Consider the following 22,007-nt stretch of genomic DNA (forward strand, 5'->3'; position numbering starts at 1 on the left):
TACTATTTATTTATTTATTTATGTTTTTGTTTTTTTTAAGTTGGAGTCTCACTCTGTCACCCAGACTGGAGTGCAGTGGCACAATCCCGGCCACCATAGCCTCAACCTGCTGGGCTCTGGTTATCCTTCTGCCTCAGCCTTCCACGTAGCCAGAACTACAGGCATGCACTACCACACCTGGCTAATTTCTGATTTATTGTAGAGATGAGGTCTCGCCAAGTTGCCTGGTTGGGTCTCGAACCCACAGCCTCAGACAATCCACTCACCTCGGCCTCCCAAAGTGTTGGGATTACAGGCTGAGCCACCGAGCCCACCCAACTTATTTATTTTAACAATAATCAGATACTGGGACAAAAGACTTCTGAAAATATTTGTAATGCTCTGAAAGAAGAGGTCTTCTGTTCATTCTGGGAGTCAAAGAATGCTTTGACAAGGAAGAAAGATGGGTGAAGCGTCTATTGTGTATTATATTAATAACTAACATTAACTGTAGCAATTTGGATGGACTTAGAGTCTATAATACTGAGTGATCTACCACAGAAACAAAGAACCGAATATCACAGGTTCTCACTCATAAGTGGACCTTGAACAACTATCATAATACTATAAGAAAGGGATTGGCCATAGTTGGAAACTGCCAGGGGCTGGGGGAGGGGGCGGGATTGGCAGCAGTGGGAAACTGCCAGGGGAAGGGGGTATACACCTCATCAACAAGGGTACCTGAATAATGAACTTTTGTATACCTAACCCTGAATTGTACCCCACATATTGAAGAAAGATATTTTTAAAGTGAAAAAAAACTAATTTTAACTGAATACAGAATATGTACTAGGTGCCATAAAAAGCTCTTTATATTAGATTATTTGATTTAATTATCAATCGTATAAACTTGATGTCATTAATGCTTCTATTTTATAAATGAAGAAATTAGGTCCCAGAAAAATTAAATAACTTACTCAAGGTTAACTTGCCAAGTCAGCATTGAAATCCCAAGGTACAGACCAAAGTTCCAACTTGGTATTTATCCTGTCTCAGGTGATTCTAATGTGACTGGTTGCAAGAATCAAGCTTTCTGTGAAAGAAAGTATTGAAGAAAAATAGTCCACACTGCTATGGTTACATGTTACTGAGAAGTAAAAAGGCAAAGAGAATGGGTTCAACCTTTGCCGCAGCTACTCTGAATACAGCCACCAGCACCACAGCATGGATGAGGTAGCCTAGGTTCTAGAGGTGGAGAATAGGTGGAAAAAGTAAAAATGTCTCTTTTGTTCTTTAGAAAATCCATCTCTCAAATTGTAACTACAGTGGAAAAAATGTCCAAAGGGTTAGAAGATAAGTTAGACTTTCTATAATGCAAGAAAATATTTAAGAATCTGAATTGAACTCAAGAGCTAACTTCATGCCTCTGTGGCCTAATCTTCAGGATCTTGGAACACTGTGATGAATTCTTCACTCTTGTCAATGCTCTGTGCTTCAAAACTTGCTTTTAAAGTTTTATTCCTTTCCTTTTATATTCTACTCCCTGTTAAAATGTAAATTCTTCTTCAAAAACTTCTTATTTAAAACCAGCAATTCTCAGACTTTTTTTTTTTTAATGCAGAACATCTGAAAAACATTCCACACTCCATCTGCAAGTGGGATTCACTATGGCAGTGATTATCAAACGTTTCCACAACTTCTGGGTACAGGGGATAATGGGATTTTAGGGGGAAGTTGTGGGGAGAGAAAAGGAAACCATAGTGTCAAGAAGGAAGCTAAACATGGATTTGTGTGAGGGAAAGAAGAGGGGTGAGCATCTAGAGGAAGGAGAAGGGAAGAAGATGGAAACCTTGCCAACAGCTTTTTGGGCTTCACAACTTAACAAAGGTCAGTCTGCCAGACACAGTGACGCAGCTGTGGTTTAAGGGTTTATGGAGTAGGATCTGATAACACCTAATAGCCTTCAAGTTCACTTAAAATATCACTTAAACCCAGGCATGGTGGCTCAAGCCTGTCATCTCAGCACTTTGGGGAGGCAGAGGCGAGAGGATTACCTGAGTCCATGGGTTCGCGACCAACCTGGGAAACATGGCAAGACCTCGTCTCTTCAATAAATCAAAAAATTAGCTGGGTGTGGTGGTGCACACCTGTAATCCCAGCTACTGAAAAGCTGAAGCAGAAGGATCGCCTGAACCCAGTAGGTAGAGGCTGCCGTGGCCGTGAGTGTGTCACTGCACTCCAGCCTGGGTGACAGAGTGAGGCTCTGACTCAAAACAAAACAAAACAAAACAAAGCAAAAACCACTTCAAAGTACTAAGCATTGTTCTTACTAGGGAGATGAGTTCATAGGTTTAAAAAAAAAAGGAACTTGGGCAACAGAGAAAAACTTTAATTTAAACTTCTGTATCATTATTGATTGTCTCAGCAATCTGGGGTCTATTAATTAACCTCTCTGAAAATCTTTGTACCATAAAATGTTACATATGAGTAACACTATTTATGCTATAGAATTTTTGTGAAGATTAAATGGGGTAGACTCCAGAGAGTGCTTAGCAGAATTCCTGCTCAGAGATACTTAATACAGCTACACTCTCCCCCTATTTTCCTTCTGGCCCTACTCTCTGCTTCTCCTCCTCTTCTCAAGTCTCCCACGTCCTGCATCCTGGTTGTCTAAGGACATCCCATCAAGACCCGCACATCTGAAATCATGCCTCACACATTGGCTTGGCTTTGTCTCACCTTGTTGGTTCATCTCAAGAAAGGTTCTGGTCGAAAAAATTTCAAACCAACATATTGATCATTAAAAATCTACTTAATGCTATTCTCTGACACATAGTTGCATTTTATTAAAAGGCAGAACATTAAAAGTTGGAGTTTTAATAGCAAACAAAGAAAAATAGGAGGCACTGGTGACTAGCTGATTGATGGTTATTTTAGGACATGGACTCCCAAATTTTGGCCTCCATGTTCCTAAACCACTGGTTGATTTCAGCCCTGACTGAAGGACAGGTAGAAAGAGATTGTGCATATAGGGAAACTGAGGGTTGCATACAGAGTACTGGGCATTCAGACATGTGTATATCAGGAGATGGGGAAGGGGCCTGAGAAGGAGCAGCCAGGAAGGCTGAAGTGAAACCAGGGTAATTTAGGGTCACTCCATTTTCATGTTTCCATGTGCTCAGCTAGGAGCTGCCTCAGACTTGCAGAAGTTGTTATGTTGAAAGCTATTTTTATGTTCTTATTTTTTTGTACTTATCATCTCAGGTTCAACTATTTACTATAAGTCACCTATAGTATTTCAGCTAAGAGTTGGGATATTTTCAACTATTTACGTTAGGTTAAAATCAGGAATACTATTCTCCTATTTTTGAATTATCTCATGTTTCACAATGACCTCCTCACCCACTTTCATAGTCTGATAGTTAACACCTAAGGTTTGGCATCAGACAGACATAAAATTTAATCCTAGCTTCATTACTGCCTGGCTTTGAGACTTGGGCAAGGCAGGCTTCCAGTTCTTCATCTGTAGTGAAAATAAAAAATAATTCTCACGGTTTTATTAATAACTATTAAATAATGTAATAAAGAAAAGCATTTCAACAATGTCTAATACACCTGCAATATTGCCCAAGTGTCTGCAACCAGCATCTAGGGTCGGAGAATTCTGGGTCCCAGGAGGTCAGAGACTCCATAGCATAGATTGACTAATGGATTTGTTTGTGTGTGTGCTTCTAATGTTATCAGGAAAAAATTTAATAAATAATCTAATCTCCAGAGGAAGGAATAATGTTACAAAGAAAGCAAAGCAATCCATAGGTTATAACTGTGCTTTCTATAAAGAACGCCAAGCCCAGATTGCCATGGTATATTTTAATAGGTATATCAAAGTCATTCAAAATGTCAAGACAAAGCATCAAAGACCAAGCCATGTACACTGCTGAGAAAATTATTTTGCCTGAGGAGAAGGTAACTTCAGAGAAAGAAGTTGCCCCAAGCACTTGAGGTACTGTTGTGTGGAGAAGAGGTAAGAGGACCAGGAATGTTATTAGTGAACTTTGGGTCAACTGAAAAAAAAAAAGTTTCTCTATATCTTTCCCTACCTTATAAAATTGTGAAATGTTCTTGCTAGGAGCAAATTCTGAAATCAGCTTATTTCATTTTCTCTTTTGGCTTCTGAGATGATGGAGACCAGGTTAGGTTTACTGACTTTCACAGGGTCACACAGAAGGGATAGAGTCCAAAAACATGACTTGAATCCTGGTCCACTGCCCTCTACCTATGAAACCTTGATTCCTTTGTTCTATTTTCAGGAGCTTTGAGATTTGGGGAGGCGAGATTTGAGTCTGCCTCCCTTCATCAAAAGAATGGCTAGAAAAGCTTGGGGATGCAACCAGAGCATGGTGGAGTAACACATTCACAGCATAATAATATTAGCTTTATTGGGTGACCTGCAATAAAGGTAAAGTATGTAAGTAGCAATAATATTAATCTCTTATACATATCACCTCTCAAGAGACTCCTCAACAATAGTGGTCATCAAGGTTTGTCCTACTTTTATCAGAAACCTGAAGAATACCTTTGACTTTCAGCAGACAGAGGAGACTAAGAAAATTGCCATCTATGTAAATAGATTTAGGCTTGAAAATGGGACCTGCCCAGGGAAAGAGGGGTAGGGACCCAAGAAGAGGGTAGAGATAGAAAGGAGAGATCTGCAGAATGTGGAAGGGAGAAGGCCAGAAGGAAAGGGTTGGACATGCACAAAGTGAACATCAGAACTCAACCTAAGGCCTGGGAAGCATTCAGAGACTTAGGCAGTGAAGTCGTTCTTCTTTTCTGGTTTTCTCATTTTCATTTGGGTGACTTTGGGCAAATCTTCCTAAATCTCAGGTGATAGTAACACTTTCTCCCAACTGAGGAATAAATAAAATGATGGGCTTGAAGTTGTTTTGCTAACTATAAAGTGACTAATGATATTCAGAGCAAGGAAGACAATTCAGAGAGCGTCTTACAACTTACAATGTTATTATGGTAAAAAGTTTGTCCACAAGATATAAAAAGATGGATAGATAAAGAGTGTCTCATCAATTATCTCAACCTAGACAGATCAGCCAGAGGTGGGCAAAATATTAGATTCATGTCTTAGCTATATACAGAATAGGTCAGGGAGAGAGTTTTATTTTACTGCTCTCCTTCCTATAAATCTGGGGCTCAGACCTGCACACTTGTTTCAACAACCATGACCCTGAAAAGCCCACTATGCTAGAAATCTAGGAGAAAAGATTCAAATATATTTTGGCTTGGATGTAAAAAATAAGGAGAAAAAGCCAAGGTGGTGAGTTGTCATTTCAGATACTTCAGATTTCCGGGACAACCCAGTGATCCCTAGCTCTTGATTCTGTGCACGGCTGTCTGTGGCATTGACTGTCTCAGTTGCTCTTAACCATGAAACTGAGTATCTTGGAGAGGAGCTGCTAAGAGCCTACTGAGTCTGTAGCAGGGAAAACATGTCTGCAAAGTTAATAGAGAGCTTTGACTTCTGGGGGCTGAGAGATTTCAATCACTGATATTGTCAGTGAGTGAGGATGGCTGGGGCCATGGTGTATCCTTGTCTGGAATAAAAAGCAGCAGTTTTGAAAAAAATCAGATAATAAAAACAAAAAGCAACCTCACTGAATAGGTGCCAGGTCCGGTTGAGAGCCATTGCAGGTGTGTGAGCCGGCTGGAGCTGGGCCGATTTCCTCTCACAGAGTGGGGAGCCCTCCTGCAGGGCCATGCAGCTCACCAAAGCTCCACTACTCAGAAACAGGAGGTTAATTAGCCCAGCGCTTAATGAGAGCGTCTGGAGGAACTGTTGAGAAAATACTAAAAAATAAATGAGATGGAAGCACAATGGAGGGAAGGCATAGAAGTGCTCCGAAATGGCTGGTGGGAGAAATAATATGGCCGAAACAAATTGAGAATGACTGAGCATCAGAGGCCTGGCCTTGGTGCCGCTGAAGGGGGCAACTTCTTAATGAACAGGCAGTGCAGAGATGGAAAAATCTGTGAAGCTTGGCATCTGTGGTGGTGGTGGGGTGTGTGTGCATATGTGTTTTAAGATGTTAGTGTATAGTGTGGAATGGCAGAGAGGCTTTGCTTTCATTTTAAGGACTTGGAAATCCTAAGCTTTTAAAGGCAAATAAACTATTATCTTCCATCCCTAGTATCATTTCTATTGACTTCCTATTAAGCTTGCCACTTAGTGATTGAAAGTAAATATTTGTGGAATAAATTAGTGGATAGAAAAAAAAAGGGTTTTATTAAGTCAATGCCATGATTTCATGGCAGTTGCTTTCAAAGTGTACTCTGAAAGGGCCAAACCTTCTATGGAGCTATGTCAGAAAACTCCATGAAATTGTTGGCAAAATTGCTTAGATGAGTATATGGCTCTTTGGAGAAGTATTTCAAAGTCCAAACACTCAGCAGGGTCTGATTTAGAACTAAGGGTCCAACTGAGCCAAATTTCAACACGGCTATCATAGCCCAAGGTCATAGGCAGAGCTGGTAGCTGAGCTAAGGATTAAGTCAAGAACTTCTGACTTCAATTCCAATGCTCTTTCCAATTCACCATGCTTGAGGTTGCATAAATATCAGAAGATTGATCCAAACAATACATCAAATGATCATACAAAATTGTCAGTGCCTTGAAAATGTGACAAAACTTGGGAGGGCAAAATGACAATTTAGCCAAACTTTCAGGGAAATGATTGTCCAGAAATGAGGACTTAGACAAAAACCAATAAAGTCTAGACAGAAAACCCAGTAAAAATGCATACACATAGCATTGATAACAAAGAGAAGACCATAACACTGTGAAATCCTACTCCCTTAACTTGGACTACCATTCTTTGAGATAAATAACCTTATCCCAGTGCTATGGTATAAATGCTGGTGTCCTTTCAAAATCCTTATGATGGAACCTAATAGCCAATATGATAGCATTTAAGAGGTACGGTCTTTGGGAAGTATTTAGGTCATGATGGCTTCACCCTCATGGATGGAATTCGTGCACTTATAAAAGAGTTTCAAGTGAGCTCCCTTGCCCCATTCTATCATGTGAGGATGCAGCAATAAGGCATCATCCTTCAAGTAGAGAACAAACCTTCCCTGGATACCAAATCTGCTGGCAACTTGATCCTGGACTTGCCAGCCTTCAAAACCCAGAGCAATAATTATCTGTTGTCTACAAATTACATAGTCTGAGGTATTTTATTATAGCAGTAGGAACAGACTGAGACACCAAGTTTACAGATGAGGAAACTGAGGCTCAGAGAAATGAAGTAACTCAACTCAGGTCACAGTGGTAGGAAGTGGCAGAGCCTGAATTCAAACTTAAACCTGCCATGTGCGAACAACCTCAACATCACTAAATGGAATAAATGAACACAATCTCATTGTGAAATAAGTAATAGCATTCTAAAACAAATAGACAAAATAATGAGAAAATACTGTCAGTTGCTGTGTGACAATGAGAACCAATATTGTCAATCTTTCCACTTAGCCTGGGCATTGAGAACAGAAACCATACCTTATCATCTACAACAACTTAACTGTGCCATTTTTCTGTCTTTGTCAGCTTGTCTTTGTTATTTCTTCGAATTCATTTGCATAACCATATTCTTTCAAAAGACTACCACCTGGGCAAATATTTTAATTGTTTATTCCAGAAACTTCTGGAAATACTCAATGCCCCAATGGAAACTATTAACATGTTATGCTTCCTCCTAAAAATTTCTTATCCCAAATATTCTCTCTTCTGTTTCTACCAGTCCTGGACTATTGTATCATAATCCTCATCCAATTATAATCCAACTCCAACTTTGAGAGTCGCATGCTCTACTGACTGAGCTAGCTAGGCACTTCAAACTCCAACTTTTAAAGATTTGCCTAAAGTCAATACATTTTGGCCTTGCCCTTTCTCCTCAGGTCCCTGTCAAGGCTTTACAAAGTGGCGTTCTCCTTTACAGTAGTAACCAATCAGGTTTGCCTTATCAAGAGGATGGTAACATTTGGGAAGCCAGCTTTGGGCACAAGTTAGCTTTGAAAATTATTCAAATGCCAAAATCACCTGACTCTCACCTCTGTAATAAAGACAGAAGAAACCCACACCGTCAAATAACGTTTACTAACAGAGCTTACCAGACAAGAATCTTTAAGTCAGAACAAAGACCAAATAATTTGTCCTCCTTACTCTTTTCTCCTAAATACAATAGTTCTTCCTGTGGTCAAAGTTGAAGCCAACGCTGCTGGGGAGGAAAAGTAAGACCAAGTCACCTTAAGAAGCCAAAGGCAAGAGGCAGAAGGAGGTTGTCAGAGGACCCCCTTGTGCCAGAACATGGGAAGACAAGAGAGTCTAACATTGTTACAAGAGTTGGCATGCTGCTCACAAAAGCTTAAAACACCCTATGGCAGAGTGAAGGGGGAGGAATGAGGATGGAGAGGTGGAGGGGGGCAGATGCAGAAGTCATTTTCTAAGCAAAAGACCAGAAACACAACTTGACACTTTTCACCCAATTCTTTCACACTTTTAAGTTTTATCCCAAATTTATTTGTGAAAGTCAAATTTCATCTCCTAGGCATTGCTATTGTTCTATTGTTAGAGATAGAGGTGGGAAACGGACAGTAGTCTAGGAATGGAAAGAAATGAACTTAAGTGCTGTGATGCGTGGAGCTGTTCTAAGAGGAGGCTACCAAGACATCACTGCCTTCCTATTACTTTGTGCCCAAGTTCCTTGACTCAGAGAAAATCACATAACCTACCTAACCTAAGAGTTCTGCAACTGAACTTTGAATGGAATCACAGGTGAAGTTGCCAAAATCCTTTCCATATTAATTTGCTTATTTGAATGATTTTAATCAACCCAGCATGGTGTCTAGCACGTAGAGATATTTTTAAATACCAGCCAGATGATCTGATCATTTAAATTAGGTGGGGATCTGAAGGTGGCTGAGCATATTGTAAGGTGAACAGTTTATGATCCTGATTCATTTGAACAAATATTTAAAAGATATCACCACAGGCAAAGGCCGGCTATAGTCACTACAAAGAATGCCAAAAATTTGGTGCACAAAATCAGGAAGAGGGGTAAAACATGCATTCAAGCTCACTTCTTGCTGAAGAAGCTAGGTGAAGGAACAGAAGGCAAACTATTTCATATTCAGACTTTCCCTGAATCTGGTACTTTTTAGGGTTCTGCAGAAACAAAATAAAGAAATATCTTCTTGTCCCTAAATTCTCTCACATGTTCTCAAACCATCGTGTTCTCTGCCCCATAGTGTCAGTTATATCTCCTCTGTCTGCTTTCTAGCTTCTAGGAATTCACAGTTTTCTTCTTTTTAACTAAAGATCTCACTCACATTACATTAATTAGCTAACTTTTGCATTGCATTAGTTAACTTTTAAAAATTGCATTTTAAGCCGGGCTCGGTGGCTCAGCCTGTAATCTCGCGCCATTGGGAGACTGAGGTGAGTGGATTGCCTGAGCCCGCGGGTTCGAGACCCGCCTGGGCAGCGAGACCTCATCTCTACAATAAATCAAAAAATCAGCCAGGCGTGGTAGCGCATGCCTGTAATTCCGGCTACTCGGAAGGCTGAGGCGGAAGGATAGCCGGAGCCCAGCAGGTCGAGGCTGCAGTGGCCGGGAGCAGCCACTGCACTCCAGTCTGGGTGACGGAGTGAGACTCCAACTCAAAAATAAAAATAAAAAATAAAAATAAAAATTGCATTTTAGCCAGGCGTGGTGGCTTATACCTGTAATCGCAGCACTTTGGGAGGTGGAGGAGAGAGGATTGCCTGAGACCATGGGTAAAAGAGCAGCCTGGGCAACTTGGCAAGACCTTGTGTCTACAAGAAATCAAAAAATTAGCTGGGCGTGGTAGCACACATCTGTAGTTTCAGTTACTTGGAAGACTGAAGCAAAAGGATTGCCTGAACCCAGCAGGTCTAAGCTGTGGTGGCCATGAGCACGCTACTGCACTCCAGCCTGGGAGACAGTGAGACTCTGAGTCAAATAAATAAATAAATAAATAAGCAGACAAATAAATGAATAAATAAAAATTGCATTTTAGATGAGTATTGAAGAGACGAGATAAGCTAAAGTAGATGAGCATGGATACTGATCCATCTCCTTCCTCTAGAAGGTCTTCATTGTCTTGTCCTGCAGTACAGCAATAGCATCCTAACTGGATTCTACATTTCAGTCTTGCAACCATTACTTAAGTTCATATGTCATATCTTTCTAAAATGCAAGTCTGGCTATACTAGGCTTCATTGAAGAATCCTTAAAAATTTCAAATAGTTTGAAAAAAAGTCATTTCATGTCATGACTAAAACAAAGATCACTAGGATGCGTACCTGTCTAGTAGCGTCACACTTTAGTCCATCTGCCTATTCCTAGAATGTTCTCACTTTTCCCACATTCCCACTTCTTTCTAATCAATTCATTCTTTTAGACTCTACTACAACATCTATCCCTCCCTGAAGGATTTACTCCATCCTCCAAATAGATTTGACCTACTCCTTACTTTATGACCTCTCTGTAACTTGTGCCTACAACTATCATAGTATATTTTTGCATGATTTAATTAAAAAAGAAACACAGCTGGGAAAAAAAAAAAAAACAAAAAGCCTGCTGTCTTCCTCTTCTAGACTCTGTGCTCCCTATAGGCTGATACCATATTATATTTGCCTTTAGACTCTATTGCTCATCATAAGATCTTGCATGTAGTAGGAATTTACTAAACATTTGAAACTCTGTCTTCCTCTGCCACTTAATATTGGTATACTTTAATTATTAGTTGATCTGCAGAAAACTTGATCCTCTCTTTACTCCCTGATGTGTTCTTTTTCTTTCTTCTGGCCCTGGTCATATTAATAATGTATTGATGTATGATTCTTCACTGCTCACCTGGGTCCAGAGTATCAGCTCCAAATTCACTACAATTCTGGGGATTACCACAGATTGAATCCTACCTCCTGGTGCACCTCAATGACTTGCTTTTCTTTTTCCATCCTGCCGCTTTCCACATCTGGTCGCTGATGGAAAGTCCTTTGATAAATGGACAGGACATAGACTGGTACCAGTAAGGTCTCAGTTGAGTGATGTCTTTCCCCATTAACAGTTTGTGTAACTTGGGTTAAATGCTTAATCTTTCTCGTCTGCAAAACAAAGATAATACCTGCCCGAATTGTTGTTTAAAGAATAAACTGAAAATAAGTGCAAAATTTTGCAAAATCCCTTGCAAATCCCAAGTGTTCAACAAAGATTTGCCTTTTGCTGTTTGTCAGTCAAGCACTAAGTTGTACTGAGTCAAGAAGTGCCATGCTAATAGTGAAGCTTGCTTTATCATGATGTTTCATTCACTATTAATGTGTATATTGCAGAAAGAACCAATTGTCAGGACTTACATATAATCTTTAAGAATATCACTATTGGCCATTGGTTTGCTAAGCTATGGTCTGGCCATGTGACTTCTTAAGCTATGGTCACCCTGTTTCCTAGCTTTGGCCCCTCCTTAGGGAGGTGAATTGCCTGTCTCTCTCTCTAATTTACTTTTTAGCCCTTGCCTTGCTAAGCTCTGGCCATGTGTTCTTTAAGCCATGGCCAGGTCATGTTTTCCTGAACTTTGGCCCCCTCCCCTACTATGTGGAAGTGAATCTCCTCTCTCTCTGTCTCTCATTTACTTTCTAAATGAACTATATTTTTCAATATAAACATAAATAAATAAATAAATAAATAATCACTATTTGTGGAAGCACAGTGTTTTAAATCAGTTTATCCCAGTTTTCATCTATTATTTCTAAACAATTATAGAAATTTCAAGTTTGAATTGTGGTATATCTTACATATAAATATTTATTAAACCGTTGCCATGTGTATGTCTTGATATTTGTACTCTGACATCTATAAAGGTAAATATGGAAGAGTTACTACCCTCAAGAAGTCCATTTAAAAATATATTTTTCAGTTTTCACATAGCAAAATTTACTCTTTTGTGTGTATTTTTGAGTTTTGACACATGAATAGTTATGTAATCACCACCACAAACAAGATACAGAAAAGTTTCATCACTTCCTCCTTCCCCAAAACTTCCTCAAGCTGCCCCTTTCTTCACACATCTTTTCTAGTCCCTTAAACCCTGGCTGCTACTAATATATTTTCTATCCCTATAGTTTTGCATTTCCAGAATTTCATACTGATGCAATCATAGAGTATGAAGGCTTTGTGTCTGCTTTCTTCACTTAACATAATGCATTTGAGAATCATCTATATCAATGAGTATGTCCACAGCTCAATCCCCTTTATTGGTAAGCAGTATTCCACTGAATGGACATACTATATTGCCTTTATCTGTTCATGTGTTGAAGAACATTTGGACTGTTTCCAGTTTTTGGCAATTACAAGTAAAACTCCTATGAACATTCTTGTAGATATGGCTATGTGAATGTAAGTTTTTAATACTCTTAGGTAATAACTGTAAGTGAAATTTCTGAGTCATATGAAAAGTATAGGTTTGATTTTACAATAAACTTCCAAATTATTTTTTAAATAGTTGTGCCATTTTGCATTTACACTAACAATATATGAGAATTATAGTTGCTTTACATATTTATTTGATACTGTCAGATTTAAAATGCTGTCCAATCTAATAGGCATGTAGTATTTCATTATAGCTTTAATTTACATCTATTCATATGCTCATCTGTCATTTGTATGTCTTCTTCAATAAAGTGTCTATTGAAAGGTTTTTTTTCTATTTTAATTGATTGTTTTCTTACTTTCGAGTGTTGATAATTCTTAATATATCTTAGATGCCATGTGGTTTGCAAATATATTTTCCTCATCTTCGGCTTTGGTCTTTTCATGATCAAAACAGTGTTTTGTTTTGTTTTTGCAGAGCAAACATGCTTAATTTATTTATTTTTATTTTAAAGGTTGGGGTATAATTCAGGGCTAGGCACATAAGTGGTCATATGAATTTCAATTTCCGAATGCTTTCTTTTACGGAGTATACTTTTTGTGTTGTCACAAAGAACTTTTAATAAGACATCATGCTTAAAGTCTTTGCCTGAATATCCGCAGGATATGCTAAGTGGTGTAAGAGTAATATAAAGTACTACAAGAGTTCAGAGAGAAAGATATAACTTAAAAGTAGGTAGTTTTGCAATGCTGCTTAACAGTTTTCCAATAAGCCGCTGCTGACTCCTGGATTTTCTAAGTATTGAGATATATTGTTAATGTTTTAAAATCTGGCTTGAGCACAACAAGCTTAGGAAATGTATCTATCTGTGGCCAGTGAACCCCAAACCAAACTATTCGAGATATCAAGACTGGGGAATGTTTCTAGGCTCTCAGTCTCTGTCCAGAAAATCCTCCCTTTGCTCCAGTACCAGTCATAAATCACTTTATTCCACATGAATTTCTTAAAAATTTCGGTGGACCCTTTGGGTTTTATATGTTTTCTTCTGTGAATTATGTGGAACAAATTCTCTGTTTATTTTACTTATTGCTGTGATCCTCTGTGCCACACTGAGATCTTTGATTCTGCTTATTGTGAACTTCCTTTCAGGGGACTGATGACTTGCCTGATTTAAATAAAATAAATATTTTATCAGTATATGCCTTTCTCATGGCACCATGAGTCCCTAGTCGTCTGTCTTTATATGGTCAGGATTCAGCACCTAGTAGGTGCTCAATACATTTTTGATGAGAGAAAGAATAAGTGATCAAACTCCTGATACAAATCAGAACAGAGTTGAACAGGTGTTTTAATCTTACACTTGTATATATCTATTCATATCAATATACATATAAACACTAAAACAAAGGGTATTACAGATAATTCTGAGGTTGAAAGGAGCGTTTCTCTTTCAGATACTGGAAGGAAAAAAAATGAAAGTTTCTGCAGATGTAAAAAGAAGAGTGATTTATTTATTTCTCTTAGCTGCAAAACAAGGACAATGGCTTTATCATAAGTGTTACTTTGTGTAGTAGCTGTTCTTATTCCCAACAAGGAATCTAAATGTAAAGAGAAAGAAGCCTCTTGCTTCATTGCCTCGGTGTGCATCTTTAATTAGGCAAGTGATGCCAGCGCTGTGAGCCTTTCATGGAGATGTCTGTGGTGTAGCCCTGTCCCTGCCTCATGATGGTGACTGTTGGCTCTCACACTGGGTGGACACAGAACTCCAGCCCGTCCCCACACCCTCTGCCTTCCAACACTGCTCATAACTAGCATATGCTCTGGCTGAATGACCTGGCTTCATTCACAGCTAAATCAGTACTAAAGCAGTCTGAATGATAGATAGCAGCTTATCAATAATTGAAAAGAAAGGCTCAGAGATATCCCATTATCTGAATAATTAATGCTCCACTTGGGTTTTGTAATTCCTTAATAAAACTGACTGATTGATTTGCTTAATTAATTCCTCCTTTGACAGGCTTATTGCTTTCTTTGGAGACAAGGATGGGCAAAAAGAAAAAAAAAAAGAAAGATAATTCAAGCCAAGAGGAAAGATTTAAAATCTTCATAAACTTTAACCTCCTCGGAGTATTATGGAAACAAGTTCTCTAGCAAACCTTCTCCCCCAATCTCTGCTTTGCCATAAAAGATCCCTATACCCCTGTCAACAGACACCACAAGGGTGTGCTTGGCACAGCAACTGATGAAACATTATGCTAAACTGTAAGGGCCCCAACCACATCTGTAGCAATAAACTCAGCTCAACCTTAAACACTTTTGAATAAATCGATCTGAATGAATGTTTAAAGCGGACTTCCATTTAAAGCAATGAGCTCTGAGTAAGGCAGCGGCAGCTACCTTGATGCTGAGCGAGTTGATGGCTTTGTCTGCGTGAAGCATCCCTCTGGCTTCACGTGCACCTGCTCGGACTAAAGAACAGAGCCTGTCACTAGAATTTGGTCCAATCTCAACTCGGCTGTCATCCCTCCTACAATAACTGGGGCTGACCAGAGAGGGAACAATCACCGAAAATTAAGCCCCCCCCCCACCAAAATGGACAGAAACAAAGCATATGGGGTGGAAACTGGAAGGCAGAGATTGAAATACTAAAGAAAGAGAAAAAACAAATTAAGTGAAATAAGTGAATGCAGGATCATAAAATGGCAGATGAAAGAGAAATGAGACCATATCTCTCAATTTGGGGACTCATATACAATTTACTTTTTGAAAATAATTGAATAATGCAATAATTCCTAGAAAAAGGTTGCAAAAAGGTTTAAGAAATAGAAGATAAATTATTCTACTGAAAGAGGAGAACAAACCTTGCTAACAGACATCCCAATGACCTGTCAATAATTGTTGTCAAGTGGCATAATCAGAATGCACAGCAAAGTTTCAGTCCTAGAGTCTATTTCAACATCTTTAATCTCATGGTATCTGAGTTTCAGGGCATTCTGTACCTGTAGTTTACGTAAGAACCTAGTTAAGGAGACTTGGTGGAGAAGGTAGGTGTATTACAATAAATGGGGACCAATTTCTGACCACTGGTTTCTGTGCAGAAGCCCTGGGTAACAGCATTGTCTGTGGAGTGGTGAGAGCAAGTCACTTTTCCTCAAATTTTCATAAAAACATGTGGACACATTACTAAAGAAAATGTGCTTTCTAATAAGGTCACATCCAATCCCACAGTGTGGGCAGCTCAGCTGACCAACTGGAGAACACTGAAATGATCAAAGCTAATCTTTAGATTCCTTAAAATATCATCTCACAATCTTTATTTCTGTCACAGTGAAAGCTGTAAGCTTTCTCATTCCAATAATGAACAAACAAGTGGTTGAGAACACCCTAGTAAACATTGTGAGCACAGTTTCAGGAGCTGTGTAACATACTATGGCAGTAAATCTTCATAACAGTCCTGTAAGATAGGCATCATTGGTTGTATTTTACGGATCAGAAATCCGAGACCAAAAAGGATCAATTGCAAAGAAGTAAATGCCAAAACTGGAACTAGGCTTAGTTTGTCTTTTTTTTTAAATCTCATTTATTTATTATAGTTACATTGGTTTGTCCCAATTCTTTAGCCCTTAACCAAGTTATCTCTGTTCTTTCAGGCTCACCTCCTCCATGAAGACTTCACTGATTGCACCAGTTTATCTTAATGACTGTTCTTTGAAATGCTTTCACCCCTTTTAGCAGATACTCCAGTTTAGCACTAGTGAGACTGATAGAAAAAAGGAAGTAGTACAGGACATGAAGAAAGAAGCAGCCCAGTTTATGTAGGAACCAGTAAGTGATGGTACAGACAATAAGTCTTAGTAAGGCTTTACTTAGAGGGAGATGAGTAGTTATTGGAGAGTTTTGCATGCCTTCTGAACTCCGTATGGACACCTCGGGTTACCTTTTCCAATAGTTAACTGGACTTTACCTTGAGCCAACAAAAGCACTCATTGGTAGCACCGCTTGACCTTCAGAGATTGGATCAAGCAAGAAGCTTGTAGAGGACTTGGAATCAATGTTTCTGTTACATCATTTTAGACCACTCCACTTTGCATTTACTTTTAACAAGATGGCCTGTTAAGAAAATTTCAACTTTATAGCAGACTTTGTTGTAGATATTAATGGAAGGTTCTAGGACTTGAAATAGATATTGTCTAATTTAGTCTGCAATGAATAAAATTCAATATCGGAAAAATAGAGGCCAGGTGTGGTGGCTCATGCTTGTAATCTCAACACTTTTGGAGGCCAAGTCAAGACAACTACTTGAGCCTAGGAGTTTGAGACCAGCCTAGGCACCACAGTGAGACCTCATTTCTATAAAAAAAAAAAAAGTTTGTTGTGGTGGCATGTGCCATAGTCCCAGCTACTCAGGAGGCTGAGGTGGAAGGACTGCCTGGGCCCTGCAGGTTGAGGCTGCAGTGAGGTGTGATTGTGCCACTGCACTCTAGTCCAAGTGACAGAGTGAGACTCTGACTCAAAAATATTTTTTTTAAAGAAAAGGAGTGTGACAATATAATTTATGTCCATAGAGGGGCAGTGTTTAAGTTGCAGTTGTTTAGGCATTACTGAGAATTGGCTTAGCAGGCAAAGGATGTCTTGGTCTGGACTGCTCACTCACAATTCAAGGTGTTTTTGTTCAGAGTTAATCACCCTGATCATTACTGTCCTCAACAACATGTAGTGTTGACGGCGCCTACTTTGAAATAATGTTGGAAAAGTAAAACACATAAAAGATATGAAGCACATAAATGACATCTGACACAAGATGTATCTCTTATGAACTGATGAATATTATTATTTTCATAAATACTTAGATGTTTGAGAACTCAGCTGTAAGAAAAATAAAAATTACCACCAAGAGTCAAATGGCATAATCCACACACTGTGGAGTGGAGCAGAGAGATCAAAGATTCATGAAAGAGACAGTATGCAACATTCAACTGTGACCTAAAAGAATACAGAAATTGCAAGCCATTGAGTCAGCCATGAAGATATAGGAGGCATAAAACAAGACTCATATGTGCATATCTTGGCAAGGATTTCAACACTCTGCTCAAAGAAGAGAGAACTTCAGGTGAAGGGCTTTGGGTGTCCAAGTCCCTTTGGCAAGACCATCTTTCTGTAGAGACAGATATGAAAAAAAATACCAGATGGATTTCGTGTATTCTGGTTCTATTGCTAAGACCATTCCAGACTTAGCCTAATAATAAATTTCATTAACTACTAAAAAAATTTCCAGTGTTCACCAATTCTGATTATTTCCCACTTACACCTTCATCCTAAGAAAAAAAATTGGTCTTTGAATATTTCACTTCCTATGAATGGAATTTTTCTCCCAGTAGAAATGCATTGTTTTCAGTAAATGAATAAAATGATATCCTAGGTGTATTCACAAGTCTCACAAGTTTGGTTAAAGTGTATATGTTTCAGGAAAGATGGATGCAGTCTCAATGGGCTGACAAAGTCAAATTTTAGAGACTGTATGCATAAAGGTCATGATCGGAGCCATTGAAAAATTTAGCAGGAAAATAGATGCCACCCTGTGAGGTCTTTTGGAATACATACTGCCATCACTTTCCTTGAGGTCACATGCACATATCCTCAATATTGTTTAGGACTGTCTAGTTTGAATTACCATAAATATTAATTCATATACCTGTACTGAACATTTTGTCAGTCAATGAGAAAAGAAGATGTCTTAAGTATTGGACCTGTCCCCAATATTCTACTATATTACTTGTCAATGAAAACATTCTGGAGACAGATGTAGAGAACTACACATATTAAAAACTATTAAAACTATTTAAAATAACAGTTTTGAGGCAGAAAATTGCATGCAATTGTCTCCAGAAGATTCAGCTTCCCAGGAAGAGCTGTTCAAATGCAAATAGTACAAATGTACATAGTAGATTTTCTCTTCTTGTTTTCCATAGGTTTGTGTCATCCATTGGTCTTAAATGCATGAAACAATCATTCTTTCAAATGGCTAAATTTTCTGGGTCAATTTCCATTCTAAAAAATCAGCTCCCTTATTTCACAAACTATTAAACTGTGTCCCAAAAATTAATGCTACACATCAGCATCCTATTTGTGTCAAGCTCCTAGGAAAATCTAATACATATATTTGGAAAAGACCCACACATAGGTATATATATATATATATATATATATATATATATATATATATATATATATATATGACACTAGAGGTTGAAATAGGTAAGATATTATCTCATTTAGTTTGGATTGAATAAAATTCAATATCAGAAAAATAGAGGCCAGGCACAGTGGCTCACGTTTGTAATGCCAATACTTTGGGAGGCCAAGGCAAGATAATTGTTTGAGCCTCAGAGTTTGAGATCAACCTGAGCAACACAGTGAGGCCTCCTCTCTACAAAATTTTTTTTAAAAACAGCTTGATGTGGTGGCACATGCCGGTAGTCCCGCTACTTGGGAGGTTGAGGTGGAAGGATTGTCTGAATCCAAAATTTCAGGCTGCAGTAAGCTGTGATCGTGCCACTGCACTCTAGCCTGTGTGACAGAGTGAAACTCTGACTCAAAAAAAATTTTTTTAAAGCAAAACAGTGTGACAACTATAATTATGTCCACAAAGGGTCAGAGTTTGAGGTGCAGTTGGTTAGGCATTACTGAGAATTGGCTTAGCAGATATACATACATATATATCAGATTGTGATTTGGTTTGTGCCTAACAAAAAAAATCACCTTATTCAAGTGCCTACCACAACACCAGCTACATAACAGATGCCTAAACAGTAAATGACGATGACTGGGTTGATTTTCAACATATCATGACACTTTAAAATAAAGTCTTAATAAGGACCTGAAAGAGAAACAAACTTTTAGTGTTCTGTTACATGATGACCCATTTCATGATGTTTTTGGTAAGAGATGCTGAGCTGTTGTCACCTGGGCATCAATACCTCCTTCCAACATCTCTCTGCAATGCTAAGAAATCTAGGAACTAAGTTGCTCAGAATCCTCTTACCTGTATAGCTCCAGATTTATAAGAAAAAATTGAGGGAAGAGCATTTTTCTTGGGAGGTTATAGAGACCAAATGGAGTGAACTTACAGACTCATCTACAAGATCCTGCTTTGAGGAAATAGACTAGGACAGTAGTGGGATCTTATGTAGACCTGAGAATTGAAGTAGTGTCTCAGACAACCCAGTGCAGTGCTTCAGGCCAAGGTCATCAATGGCTATTTCTCCAGTCTTATGACTAGAGTCATTCCAATCTTCAGTCTTCCTGTCCTTTTTGCATGTGTGCTAACCCTCATATATATATGTTAGGGTTAGCAGTGGGTGAACTACAGGGATATATACATAGTAGTTCACCCACTGGGCTTCCTGTAGCTCACCCACTGGGCTTCGTGGGATTATATTTCAATGTGATATTCAGAGGGAACAATCACCTAAGCTGTACCAGAGATTCAAATCATCCTGGAAGGCAGATGTGCACCACCCAAGCAAATTCTCTGAAGAAACTGCTCTTTGGAAATCTTAGGAAAAATTAAAGTACAAACATCCCTCAGAGGCCTTTCATTAGACTGGCTAAGGCCTAAGAAAGTCCAAAGAAAGTCTAGTCTGTTTAGCTGTGAAATACTTGTTTCACAGAAAGCTCGCAGTGCTCCAAACCTCATTTTTTTCCAGCACTTCAGAAAGAACTAAATTGTGTAGGGCATAACTTTATCCAGAATTAAAAATTAACTTAGATGTCAAAATAAAACCTTAGAATTTAATTTATCATAAAAGCTATATTCTCGAATAGAATCTAATGGACCAAAACAGATAAAGCAATTAAATGGGAAATGCTATGAATTAATCTTATTTAAAGAGGCAGTCAAGATGGAATTCATATTTTTAAAGATACAATAATCAGGAAAAAAAGCCTTCTCAGCTCAGTTAGTGGTGCCATAATTTAAAATAATAAAGCATTATAAGTACCTAATTTATTCATTTTCTGCAGGTGCTATTTGTTAATTTTGACATTCCACTCAGTTTTGATTGCTGGTGACTTTCCTCTCTTTGGGGACATTTTACTTTTTTTCTGTTACTTGCTAACTGTCGGTGGTAATTGTGTGTATGCTAAGCAAAGTGGAATAGTATTGATACTCTCTGAGACAGTCAAGTTTAAATCCAGTGCTTCTAGAATATTCTATCAAGTAATCTTGGTTTCTCTGAATGCCTCAACTTCTCCTGTCAAACGGTGAGAACCTCATGCAGTAATATGATGCTGAAAAAAATTTTTGAAAGTCTCTACAGGATCCAAATTGTTACTCTTATTGCCATTGATTAATGTAGTACCTATGTTTTGAGGGTTGGTCTTAGATTTTGTTTGCTATTGGTTTTGTGGCAAGATTGCCTGATGTTAACAGCATGTGCTAATAAGGCAGACTCTCAAGCTCTTCTTCTGATTCTATTACATCCTAGTTCTGATTATTTTACAAATGTACTTTCTCTGTGTCTTGGTTTCTTCAGCTACAAAATAGGAATAATAAAAGTACTTTTGCATAGATATTTTTGCGCTAATTAAATATTTTACAAGGAAAATACTTAGAATATTAGCTGGTACATAGTAAACATCAAGAAATTTTAGCTATTATATTATTGTTGTCATTATTGCTGTCATATAATTTCTTTTACCTAATTCTAAATATTTGTTTTACAATTTCAAAGAATTATTTGTATCTTTTAAAAAATTTCCTTTGTAATTATAAATTGAAAAACAGACTCATAAAAACAAATAAGAAAAACTCACAGCATCACTTAGCAGTAGTCTTAACCTTTAAAAAAATTCCTCAGCAGAAAATATAATAAATCTTAATGTTTATGAAATCTCAAGGTAAATAGTGTGATATAATAAAATTAAATTGAGATGAAATGTTTTGCTGTCTCCATCCACACAGGTGGGAACCTAACGTACCCTTCTCTACCCGCCCCACCCCCACAGGAAAGTCATGGTTATAGGTCACACTATTCATCCTTAGTTCTTTTTCTTCCTCCTTTAGTTGTTTACTATAGTCTCTCTCTCTCTCTCTCTCTCTCTTGCTGTCTCTCTCTCTCTCTCTCTCTCTCTCTCTCTCTCTGTTTTTATGTTGTCAGCAGATTTGTCCTCCTGAAGTACCATTCCTGAAGTGGGAACTTCCCTGCTCACATACAGTCTAACATTTTGTCCTTCAAAGTAATACACAGGCAGCCCGCACTTGCCAGTTGACTACTCTGAGCCACTGCTGCTCTATTCAGCATAAATTCAGTTTCTCCTGTTAATTTGGTGATCGTCCAATCACCTTCAGTCACATCGACCACAACCCCCACTATGCTGCGAATCTTCCCCCTCCTTGGACTTCACACCATCTTCTACATTAATTCAACCATATCCACCTTTCAAGATGGCACCCAAGCATCTAAAAACTTAGCAAAGACTTCTCTGTGCCTTGATTCTCTCAGCGGTTTCTTTTGCAAACCCCACAGTAGTGATAAAGGGCAACCTTCTTGTTCACAGTATTTTATGTC

Source organism: Carlito syrichta, unplaced genomic scaffold (assembly GCF_000164805.1).
Source record: "Carlito syrichta isolate Samal-C Ts95f unplaced genomic scaffold, Tarsius_syrichta-2.0.1 Scaffold315702, whole genome shotgun sequence".
NCBI lineage: Eukaryota > Metazoa > Chordata > Mammalia > Primates > Tarsiidae > Carlito > Carlito syrichta.